We start from the raw sequence: 11,669 nt of genomic DNA, 5'->3' as shown, positions 1-11,669 counted from the left end.
ACTTACACTAAGGATTAGAACACAGGTCAACCAAAATGACAAGTTTAGGGGAGAACACCTAAATAGTCCTCGCCATGGCAGAATACAACCAGATGATCAAGCTGAAAATGAGGAACAAGATGAAAGGCCTGAAGAGAAGGAAAAGGATGGAGGCTCAGAAAACATCGTCTAAATAATGACAAATTCATGGCCAAGGCTAGAGATTCCTCAACACCAACAACATATAATGTGAGACCTCTACCACCATTCCCTCAATGATTGAAGTAGCATAATGATGACATACAGTTCAAGAAATTTGTTGATGTTGTGGACCAGTTGTATATTAATGTGCCCTTACTTGAAGACATAGAGCAAATCTTTTCTATGCCAAGTTTCTTAAGGACATCGCTACAAAGAAGAGGAAGGTAGAACGTGTTACCACGATAACAAAAATGTATTATGTAGTAAGCAAACTCCCACCAAAACAAAAAGACCCTTGCAGTTTTATAATACCATGTTCAATTGGTAATAACTTTGTAGGATGAGCTCTTATTGATTTGGGATCAAGTGTAAACTTGATACCAAAGTCCATATTTATGAAACTAGAAGGGTATCACACTTGTCCAACCACAGTTATCCTATAATTGGTTGATCGGTCTTATGTGCAGCCCGAGGGTAGAATAGAAGACGTCATAGTAAAGGTGGACAAATTCGTATTTCTAGTTGATTTTCTCATTATAGAATGTGAAGCAGATGAAAACACACCTATCATTCTGGGATGACCCTTTTTAGCCACTGGAAGAATCCTAATAGATTTTTAAAAGGGAGAGTTCACAATACGAGTAGGAGAACAAAGCGTCACCATAAATGTATTCAACTCCATGAAATATGTGGATGACTCAGAGGAATTCCAATGCATTAGAAAAGTAGAGGAAAGGGCAATCCTTGGAAATGATGGATATCTTAGGCTAGACGAATACAACTCTTTGTACAATGACCCTACAATCGAGATGCACGAACAAGAAAACTTTGGCCCAGGCGAATTATTTTCAGAAGACGATTCTGAGAATTATGGCTCTAACAAGAGAAATCTGAATAAAGCACACAATGGGTGCCCTGAAAACGACACCAATACAGGATATGAAGGAAAGACAAATGAACAATCGAGGATTCTTCATAATAGATCAGGTATAAAATTCGAACCCTTAGATTTTGATGAAGTTAAGTCTCCAGAAACATCTTTACAACATGCACCCAATTTGGAACTTAAAACTTTTCCATCACATTTGAAGTATGCATACCTAGGAATTAATGAAACTTTACCAGTAATAATCTCTTCCAATCTAACCTCCGAACAGGAGAAAAGTTTGTTGAATGTTTTGTCACAGCATAAAAAGGCTCTAGGATGGACGATGACATACTTGAAGGAAATTAGCCCTACCATATGCATGCACAAAATCAATTTAGAAGATAGTCATAGTACTTCGGTGGAACCCCAAAGAAGGATCAACCCGATCATAAAGAAGGTATTTATGAAGGAAATTATAAAATGGTTAGATGCGGGAGTGATTTATCCTATATCCTATAGTTCATAGGTCAGCCCGGTGCAGTATGTGCCAAAAAAGGGTGGTGTGACCATGGTTAAAAGTGAAAATGATGAGCTACTCACTACTAGAATAGTCATGTTTTGGCGTATATGTATGGATTAAGGAAGCTTAATAAAGCAACGAAGAAATACCATTTTCCCTTACCTTTTATCGACCAAATGCTTGATAGTTTAGCTGGAAAAGCATTTTATTGCTTCCTTGATGGATACTCAGGATATAATCAAATAGCCATAGCCCTGGAGGATCAAGAGAAAACAACTTTCACATGCCCATACGGTACCTATGCATTTAGACGAATGCCGTTTGGGTTATGTAACGCTCCAGCTACCTTCCAAAGATGTATGATGACAATCTTTTCAGATATGGCGGAAGAATGTATAGAAATATTTATGGATGATTTCTCCGTCTCAGGTGACGATTTCAATCGATGCTTCAACAATTTATCCAAGGTACAGAAATGATATGAAGAAGCCAACATAGTACTAAATTGGGAAAAATGCCATTTTATGGTAACCGAGGGAATAGTGTTGGGTCACAAAATTTAATTTCAAGTCATTGAAGTCGATAAATCCAAGGTGGAAGTAATCACAACCCTTCCCCCACCCACCAACGTGAGAGGTGTACACAGTTTCCTTGGACATGTAGGCTTCTACAGGCGGTTCATAAAATATTTTTCTCAAATCTCTAAACCCTTGTGTCTTTTAATTAACCAAAATCATCCATTTAAATTTACCAATGATTGTCTAAATGCTTTTACAAATTTGAAGAAAAAACTTTCAACAACACTAATCGTTATCCCACCTAACTAGAACGAATCTTTTGAGCTCATGTATGATGATAGTAATTATGCAGTCAGAGCAGTGCTAGGGCAACAAAAAAGTAAGATCTTTCATGTTATCTACTATACGAGCCATACTCTTAATGATGCACAAGTGAACTATACAACCATTGAAAAAGAGCTCTTAGAAATAGTATTTGCATTCGATAAGTTTAGGCCATATCTCATAGGCACTAAGGTAATTGTGCATATAGATCATTCTGCCATTAAATATTTGATCAATAAAAAAGATGCAAAGCCTACGCTAATTCGATGGATATTATTACTACAAGAGTTCAATTTAGAGATCAATGATAGAAAGGGTACAGAAAATCAAGTGGCAGACCATTTGTCTAGATTAGATAACAAATCTGATTGTCATGATATAATAGAAATTCAAGAGGATTTCCATGATGAGAAAATATTATTTGTCACGGCTGTGCCATGGTATACTGACATAGTTAACTTTCTTGTTAGTGTTATTGTTCCTTATGATTTATCTAGCCAGGGCCGAAAAAAGTTTCGACATGATGTGAGACACTATTACTGGGATGAACCGTTTCTATTCAAGCAATGTGGAGACCAAATAATATGAAGATGCGTTCCAGAAGAAGAGCAGAAAAAATTCTACTTCAATGTCACTCTTCACCGTATGGAGGGCACTTTGGTGGAATGAGAACAGCGGCAAAAGTACTTCAGTCCGGATTCTATTAGCCAACCTTGTTCAAAGATGCAAATGAATTCTATAAGTCATGCAATAGATGCCAACGAATAGGAAACACATTAAAATGACATGAGATGCCATGGAAAAATATTTTGGAGGTTAAACTTTTCGAAATATGGGGAATATACTTCATGGGACCCTTTCCCACATCATTTGGAGATTTGTACATTCTCTTGGCAGTGGATTATGTATCCAAATGGGTTGAAGGCATTGTAGCACCTAAAAATTATTCTAAGATAGTGCTAAAAGTTTTGCACAAAAATATATTCACACGTTTTGGAACTCCACGAGCTATCATTAAGGATGAGGGCACACATTTTGACAATAAAATGATTGCCAAGAAATTGAAACGATATGGAGTGTGACATAGGATTGCTATGGCATACCACCTCAGACTAATAGACAAGCCAAAGTGTCTAATCAGGAAATCAAACAGATCCTTGAGAAAGTCGTCAACCCAAGTTGAAAAAACTGGTCGCCAAAGCTATATGAAGCACTATGGGCCTATCGCATAGCGTTCAAGACACCGCTGGGAATGTCCCCATTCAAACTAGTCTATGGAAATGAATGCCATCTGCTTGTGGAACTTTAACATAAAGCCTACTGGGCTAACAAAAAGTTAAACATGGATGCTCAGCTTGCGGGAGAAAAAAGACTCTTGAAACTGAACTAGATGGATGAATTCAGAGTACACACATATGAAAATGCCCGTCTATACAAAGAGAAAACAAAACGATTGCATGATAGAAAAATATGACCTAGACAATTTTATTATGGACAACATGTACTGCTCTACAATTCACGACTTAAGTTATTCTCAGGAAAGCTAAACTCACGATGGCCAGGATCGTTCATCGTACATCAAGGTCATAACAATGGGGTAATAGAAATCAAGAACCAAGATGATGGTTCCATCTTCAAGGAGAATGGGCAGAGGCTAAATGAGTACAAAGGAGCCCTAGTCATGCGCAACTAATCGGCATCAATGGCACATGATGCCCAAGAGTTTGACTTACTTACCTGAATAAAAATTCATTGCCTAGGCAACGGAAATCTGAATTTTGTACATAAATAAATTAAGTTATTTTTTACACACATTATCCATTTTTCTTTATTTTATATTTTTTATTTATTGCATGCATGCAGCGTATACGTGGCAGCATGGGGAGATAGTTCACGCATGAAAAGAGAGAAAACCCTAGGGTAAGAGGTTTGGGTGGCAAAATTAAATAGGGAAAGTAATATTTTTCCCAACTTTACGTCCAATCAAATATCACACAATAAATGCCAAATCTTTTCCCCTCGTTCTTTGACCAAATTACCCTAAAGAAACCACCCATTACTTTCAAGAAAAAACCACCAAACTCCATCTTCTTCATCGTGCTTCACTCTCTTTCTCTACAGCAAGAAATTGTTTTTCTTTCTTTCAACAAAATCTTCCCCATCGCCGCTGCGAACTTCACTGCACCAAACAAGTATCATTTCCAAATCAAGGAAAACCCTAGTCCCAACACCGAGCTTCGAACGTTTCTTAATAGCCGAAGCACGCTTCAAAATCCTTCAAAAATGACAAGTGTTTTTGGAAGACGGGTTCGTCTTTCCATGAAAGGATAAAGAGCCATTTGGACCGGAGGTCATGGATGTGATTCGAAAGCACGATTGGGAGAAGTTTTTTCGCCACCCCAAAGCCGTAGCACTAACGATGGTCAGAGAGTTCTACGACCATCTCGAAAACCCATCCAACCACACGGTGTATGTACGAGGAAAGCTCCCTCTATTTTCCCCTTCATCACTCAATAGATACTTTAAGTTGGGGAAAGTGGAGGAGCAACATAAGAAATTTATGGCTGAGGCAGACCAGGAACCTACAACGGCGTACTTGAAGATCTTTGCTTCGGGTAGGCTAAGTTTAAAGGGAATGCTCCAACAAGGAAGAGAGTAGATCGCCGAGCCCTTAAATCGATCGTTAAATTGTAGAACTTTTTTCTCAAGGGCAAGCTTATGCCAACATCTTACAAAACAACTGTTCTCGTGAAAAGATTGATGATGATTTTGCACTCGATAATATACATGAGAAATATTGATGTTGGATAACTCATCTTCGAGCAAATCCATGAATGCGCCAAAAGAAACCTGGGTAATTTATTGTTTCATAACTTTAAAACTGCTCTGTGCAGGAAAAAGAAGGTCCCCGAGGAGCCCTTTGAGGATTTATTAAATCTAATGAGGGTATAACAAAAAATAAAGTACCTGAGCTGATGAGTTTCGATGACAACGTCCTGCATGAAGGCCTGAAAAGGGGAGAAAAATATGTTACCGCAACCAGAATGGCAGCAGTAGTCACGCACATGTGAGAAGTGCGTGAGAAGATAGGGCACCTAGATGATCATATGAAGACCTTATTCGAGTACGTCAAGGCAAGGGACACACAACTCAACGCCTTTTTCAAGGAGTTGCTCTCGATCACAACCGACAATCTGCCATATTTTCCCAACATCATTCTCAAACACACTGCTGGTGGCAACATATTCCATGCCTCGACATTGAATATCCTCCCAGAGGTACCCACAAACGTTCCATCACTGGCCACCCATGTCTTGCCTGTACCAGAGGAAGGTCATGGCGACACAGAAGAGTTCCTCAGCTCCTCTTCCTTCTCAACCTTCGAGAGCACTCAAGAGACTCCACCCAACTTCTTCTCCAATGAAGATTTCACTCCAGCACTGAAGCAACCCGAGCAAGGTCCTATACAATCCCCTGTCCTTCAAGCAACGCCAGTTCTTGAAGCAGCTCAAAGTCCAACACCAGTTCCTACACAACCGACTCCTACTGTCGAGCAACGAACTCCAGCATGAGCCTCAACCAAAAATAAATACATCAAGCGAACGACATACCGTATCCTTCAGCCATCACCCTCAACGATAGTAGTAGTAGCATCGGGATCAGAGATTCTTTCTTCTCTCAAACGACGCCGAATGAGGGCGTCCAGTCAAGACACACCACCACAGTAAGTTTGCATTTAGTTTTTCTTTTATTTTTGCATTGGCATATATATTCATGTACTTTTAGTTCTCATGCATTGAGAATAATGCATCCCTCAAGTTTTGGGGAGGTATTGTGCCATATTTTGCCATAATTTGTTAAAAAGCAATTGATGATATTTGGTTGAAAATTTTAGTTATCATGACATGAGCATGTTAAGATTATTGTTTGGAATGAATTAGGGATGCCCGATGATGAATGTATAATTTGATTGCCTAGGCCATAATTATTGTTAAGACTGTCTAAAAAAGAGAACTAACCCTAGGCCTGATTTTTTGAAATTTACAAACACGATTGTAGGCTGTCCCTGCTTAAGGTAATCAATAAAATTTTTAGGAAAGAACTTTCTGCTTGCCGAGACTTCAAAAATATTTTAAGGTTAAGGTGGAACTCCCTAGTGTTTAAAACTTGAAAAATTAAAGGGACACTCCTCTATGCAAAGGCATGAATAGAAAAAAAAACTCCATAAGAAATTAAGAGTTGCCGAGGCATATGAGTGAATGAAAGTAGTCACAGGATGACTCTACCTGACTAGCTTGGGGGTGGAAGATATGCTTCCTTTCACCTATAGTGTGGGACGGTAGGTGTGATGAGCTGACTCCCAAAAAAAGTTGATAAATAATTAGGCGTATAAACTAAGCCTGACAAATAATTTGATGCCTTGACAACCCAGAAGCACTTAATTTAAGTTTTCTAATTACCTTAATGAGTAGATTGACTACAACCACGTATACACAATAGCAAGGATCCTGAATAGGGAAGGGACTTGACTGATATGACTGATGAACATGTTGAGGCCAACTATTTTTGCTGATGGCTGAAATCTAAAACCATATGATTTTCTTAACAATTCTTTTCCATGACAATTTTAATTTTCTTCTAGCTATTGTACATTGCTTGAGGACAAGTAATAGCATAAGTTTGGGGGTGTGATAACTCCGTAAAAAGACTCAATTTCTAGTCTTTGCACTTAAGTTATTACTCGTCTAAATAAATTATGTAGAACATTTTAGTTTCATTTAGGTTATATTTTCTTGTGGTGGATAAGTTTTTCTTCAGCAAGATTTATTTGGTTTAACTGATGCTGCTGAGGAGAAAGGGTTTGTGTAGATTGTGTATGTGCAGGAAACTTACAGAAGAAGAAGATTTCAGTTGTGACAACATAATTTGCAAGGGCTAATGGAGAAGAGAAGAACGTGAGGATCAAATTTATCTCGCCAATGCAAGGTTTATCTGCAAAGTTTAAAGCGGATATGACGAAACTGCCCATGTCACATGCCAGCTGGATGACCTCCTTCACGTGCAACTAAGCCCTAAATATTTTGACAGCCTCCAGCCACCTTTTCTTTTTTAGTTTGTACGAATAATAACAGCTATTTAAGGAATCTCTAATCATGTGAAACCCTAGGAGATTACTCCCTATAAATATCCAGCTATAGCCGCCAAAGAAAGAGGCCAGGAAGAAGAGAGAAGAGCTTTGCAGAAAGTGTGAGCGAGCAACTGTAGTGCTTTCCCACCATTTACCAACCGACCTTCCTTGGTGTTCTCCATAGCCAGACTATAGCAGAGCGGTGATCAGATCTCGAGAGAGGTTGATCAACATGGCAGGCGTGGTGCTGATCAGAATTGTCACTATAGAGCCCCTAGTTTTGGGAGTCGTTCTTCCTTTTTTCTTAAATTCTTTACATATTTGGGGTTGTATTAAGCGATAATACTTGGATGACTTTTTGATAGCGCCATGACTATCTTACTTGGTCTTAATCTTTGTTTTGCCTATAAAATTATTTTTTGCTTTATGAATGATGAATTATGATTTTGCTCATGACTATTTTGTTCATTGTTTGAATATTTTACCTTGACACTGTAAGAGCTTCGAGACATTACCTGGGGTCTTGGTGAAACATGTCTTGGTAATTAAGAGTATAAAGAGACCGCCTTTTGTCTAGATAGTGATTCTTAGATTCGAGAGAATTAAGATAGATCTACATGAATAATGGAATGGATCCGGGATGGTGATGTTCTAACTTGTCTACCTTAGAGAGAAGGAGTTGGTTTCAATCGACTAAAAGGGATAGACGCTAGAGTATGATAGATAACGACTATAGTTCACGCTGAGAGGTATTGCTACAACAACAATCTGACAAACCAAGGTTTTAGTTAACGCTGAGTAGTATTGCCATAGCAACCGTCTAAGAATACTTAGTAATCCTGTCGGGAAACTTAAGCAAGTCATAATAATTCATGCTAGACTTAGGATAATTGTTGTCAATACAAAAGATTAGCATAAGTGCTCTGTGATAAGTATGAATATATGAGGTTGTTTAAATTATATTTAAATCAACACTTATCTTTGTTTTGTTTTATTTCAGTAGTCTGAATATTTATTTTGTCTCGACCAAACTTTTCTGCAATCATACATTATAGTATTTCCTTTTTTTTATTAATATTAACTCTTTAGTTTGACAAGATAGTAGGAATTAGCTTGTGACAACTAGTTCTAGTTGTGGTGAAGATTAAAATTCTCGACCAATCCCTGAGGAGACGATAACTCACTTACACTATATTACTTGATTTCATTGTGTATACTTGAACAGAATTGCTTGCCTTAGCATATACATTTACAAGCGATCAATGAGAACCACTTTTATCTGTAAAGAAGAAAGACAAGTTAATGAGGTATGCATTGACTATCGTCAATTAAATAAGTTAAATGTGATGAACCAATATTTACTTCAGATAATTGATGATTTGTTTGACTAACTCAAAGGAGCCAATGTGTTATCCAAGATTGTTTTGAGGTCTAGGTATATCAGGATAAAGGTTAAAGAAGAAGATGTAGCAAAGACTACTTTTAGGTCCTAGTACGATCACTATGAGTTGCTAGTAATGCCTTTTAGTCTCACCGATACCCCAACTGCATTCATGGATTTGATGAATATGATCTTTCATCAGTATCTAGATCAGGTCATTGTGGTATACATAAATGAAATCTTGGTATAATCGCATTCAGGAGAAGACCATGATCGTCACCTCTATATTGTGATACAAACCCTGAGGGAGCATGAATTGTTCATTAAGTTCAGTTAGTGTGAGTTTTGGTTATCAGAGGAATCATTTTTAGTTCATGTAGTATCAGTCGAGGGTATCCGAGTTGATCCTCAAAATATTTGAGCAGTGGTTAAGTGGGGACCACCACAGGATGTATATGAGGTACATAGTTTCTAAGGCTTGCTAGATACTATCATTGTTTCAGTAAGGGTTTTCTTTGATTGAATCTCTGATTACTAAGCTACTGCAGAAAAGAATATTGGTTTTTGGGATGATAAACGTCATTAGAGTTTCGAGAAACTAAAGAAGGTTTTGACTCAGGCACCAGTGTTAGCTGGAGTGGGGTAAGGATTTTACCATGTTTAACGATATTTCACTAAACGGTTTAGATTATGTGTTGATGCAAGATGGTCAAATGGTTGCGTATATGTCCCAACATCTTAAATCACATGAATGCAACTACTCCACTCATGACTTAGAACTGGCAACCGTAGTATTTTCTCTGAAGGTTTGGAGGCATTATATCTTCAGGGGAAAATGTTACATTTTCATTGACCATAAAAGTTTGAAGTATTTTTCACTAAAAAATAAATGAATTTAAGGCAACATAGTTGGGTGGAATTGCTTAACAATTATGCATGGGTGATCGATTATCACCCATATAAAGCAAATATGACGATCGACGCCCTGAGTTGAAAGACAATGTCTAATTTCCAAGCCTTATTTTTGTATTTGAGTTTAACCCTAGATAGTGGTATATTAGCTGAGTTATAGGTTGAACCTAAATTAATTAAGGAAGTTAGGGAGCTTCAGAGGACCCATGACCATTTGATAGTTAGGTCCGAACAAACTTGACGAGGTGATGTGCCTGATTTTGAGATGAATAATGGTGATGTATTATATTTTCGGGTTCAATTATTTATTCCATTGATTAAAAAGTTACGAACCAAGATCCTTTGTAAGGTATATTTTAGTCCATTCTCGGTTCATCTAGGAGGAAAACAGATACATCAAGACCTTTGTAAATTGTATTGGTGGTCGGGTATAAAAAATGAAATATATGAGTTTGTGTATAGGTATTTGGCTTGTCAGCAAGTAAAAGTGAAACATCAGATCTCATCAGGGTTGCTTCAGCCCATTCATATTCTGCATTGGAAATGGAATAGAGTAACCATGGATTTTGTAACTAGATTGCTGATGAATCGAAGGAAACACAATGTAATATGGGTAGTGCTCGACAAATTGACCATGTCCACTTATTTTTTTCCATTTCACATGGATTTTCTAAAGAGGTTAACTAGAATATACATTCAAAAGATAGTGAGACTGCATGGAGTATCAATGTCGATCATCTCTGATCGAGATTTACTTTTCACATCGAGGTTTTGGAAAGCAATTCATGAAGCCTTCAGTACCTGAATTTATTTCATTACCGCATTCCATTAGATTTTTAAGGACATAGTTAGATCTTACATATTAGACCTTGAGGGTAGTTGGGAATTTTAATTTTCATTGGTTTAGTTTGTCTACAAAAATAGCTACCAATTTACTTTTCAGATGTCCCCCTTTGAGGCCTTATATGAGAGGAAGTGTAAGATGCCTTTGTGTTAGACAATGCTTAGTGAAAGTAAATTGGTTGGTCCTGACCTAATAAGAGAAGCTGAAGAGAAGGTTCAAGTAATCCAGAGTCATTTGAAATAAGTTTTTGACCGATAGAGATAGTATGTAAACTTGAATAAAAAAGACAAAGAGTTCAAAGTGGGAGACAAAGTTTTCATCAAGGTGTCACCTAGATACTTTGGATCTTAATATCAATACTCAGGAACTTGATCAAATTCTAGTTGGTTATTTTGGTATTGACACCAAGGTCAGTAATGGTACCATGAATGGGAAGTATCGATATCAAGGTAGGAGTATTAGTACTCCTAATTTTTTTCTAAACATCAAATGTAATTTTCTTGTTGATACCACTAAAGGTGAGTATCAATGCCCTGAATAGGGAATCGATACCGAGTGATGTTTCATGGATACAGTGAACGATTTTGGTATCGACACTTGGGGAAGTATCCATACCTTAATAAGGGAAGTATCGATACCCAAGGAGGAGTATCGGTACCATCGTGAATATATTATCTATAAGCATAGATTACATTAGAGAGCTATAACGGGATTCTATTTGAGAGAAAACTATTCAATAAGCTTACAAGTGAGAATCTTAATAATTGGTGTGATAACATAAGATATTAATAAGGTAAGATGGCATAAGACTTATGCTCTTGTTTGATGCTCAGGAAACGATGAATAGACTCGAGTTACTTGTATGACGATTCAATAGTTGAGTAAGAATTATCCAGATATATCCAACCTAGTGCTATGTTATCGCTTGTAAATGTATATGTTAAGGCAAGAAAATATGTGCAAGTATACACAATCGATTCAAGTAATATAGGGT

The sequence above is a fragment of the Hibiscus syriacus genome, unplaced genomic scaffold (genome assembly GCF_006381635.1).
Source record: "Hibiscus syriacus cultivar Baekdansim isolate YM2019G1 unplaced genomic scaffold, ASM638163v2 tig00113725_pilon, whole genome shotgun sequence".
Lineage (NCBI taxonomy): Eukaryota > Viridiplantae > Streptophyta > Magnoliopsida > Malvales > Malvaceae > Hibiscus > Hibiscus syriacus.
This window is presented reverse-complemented; position numbering follows the sequence as displayed.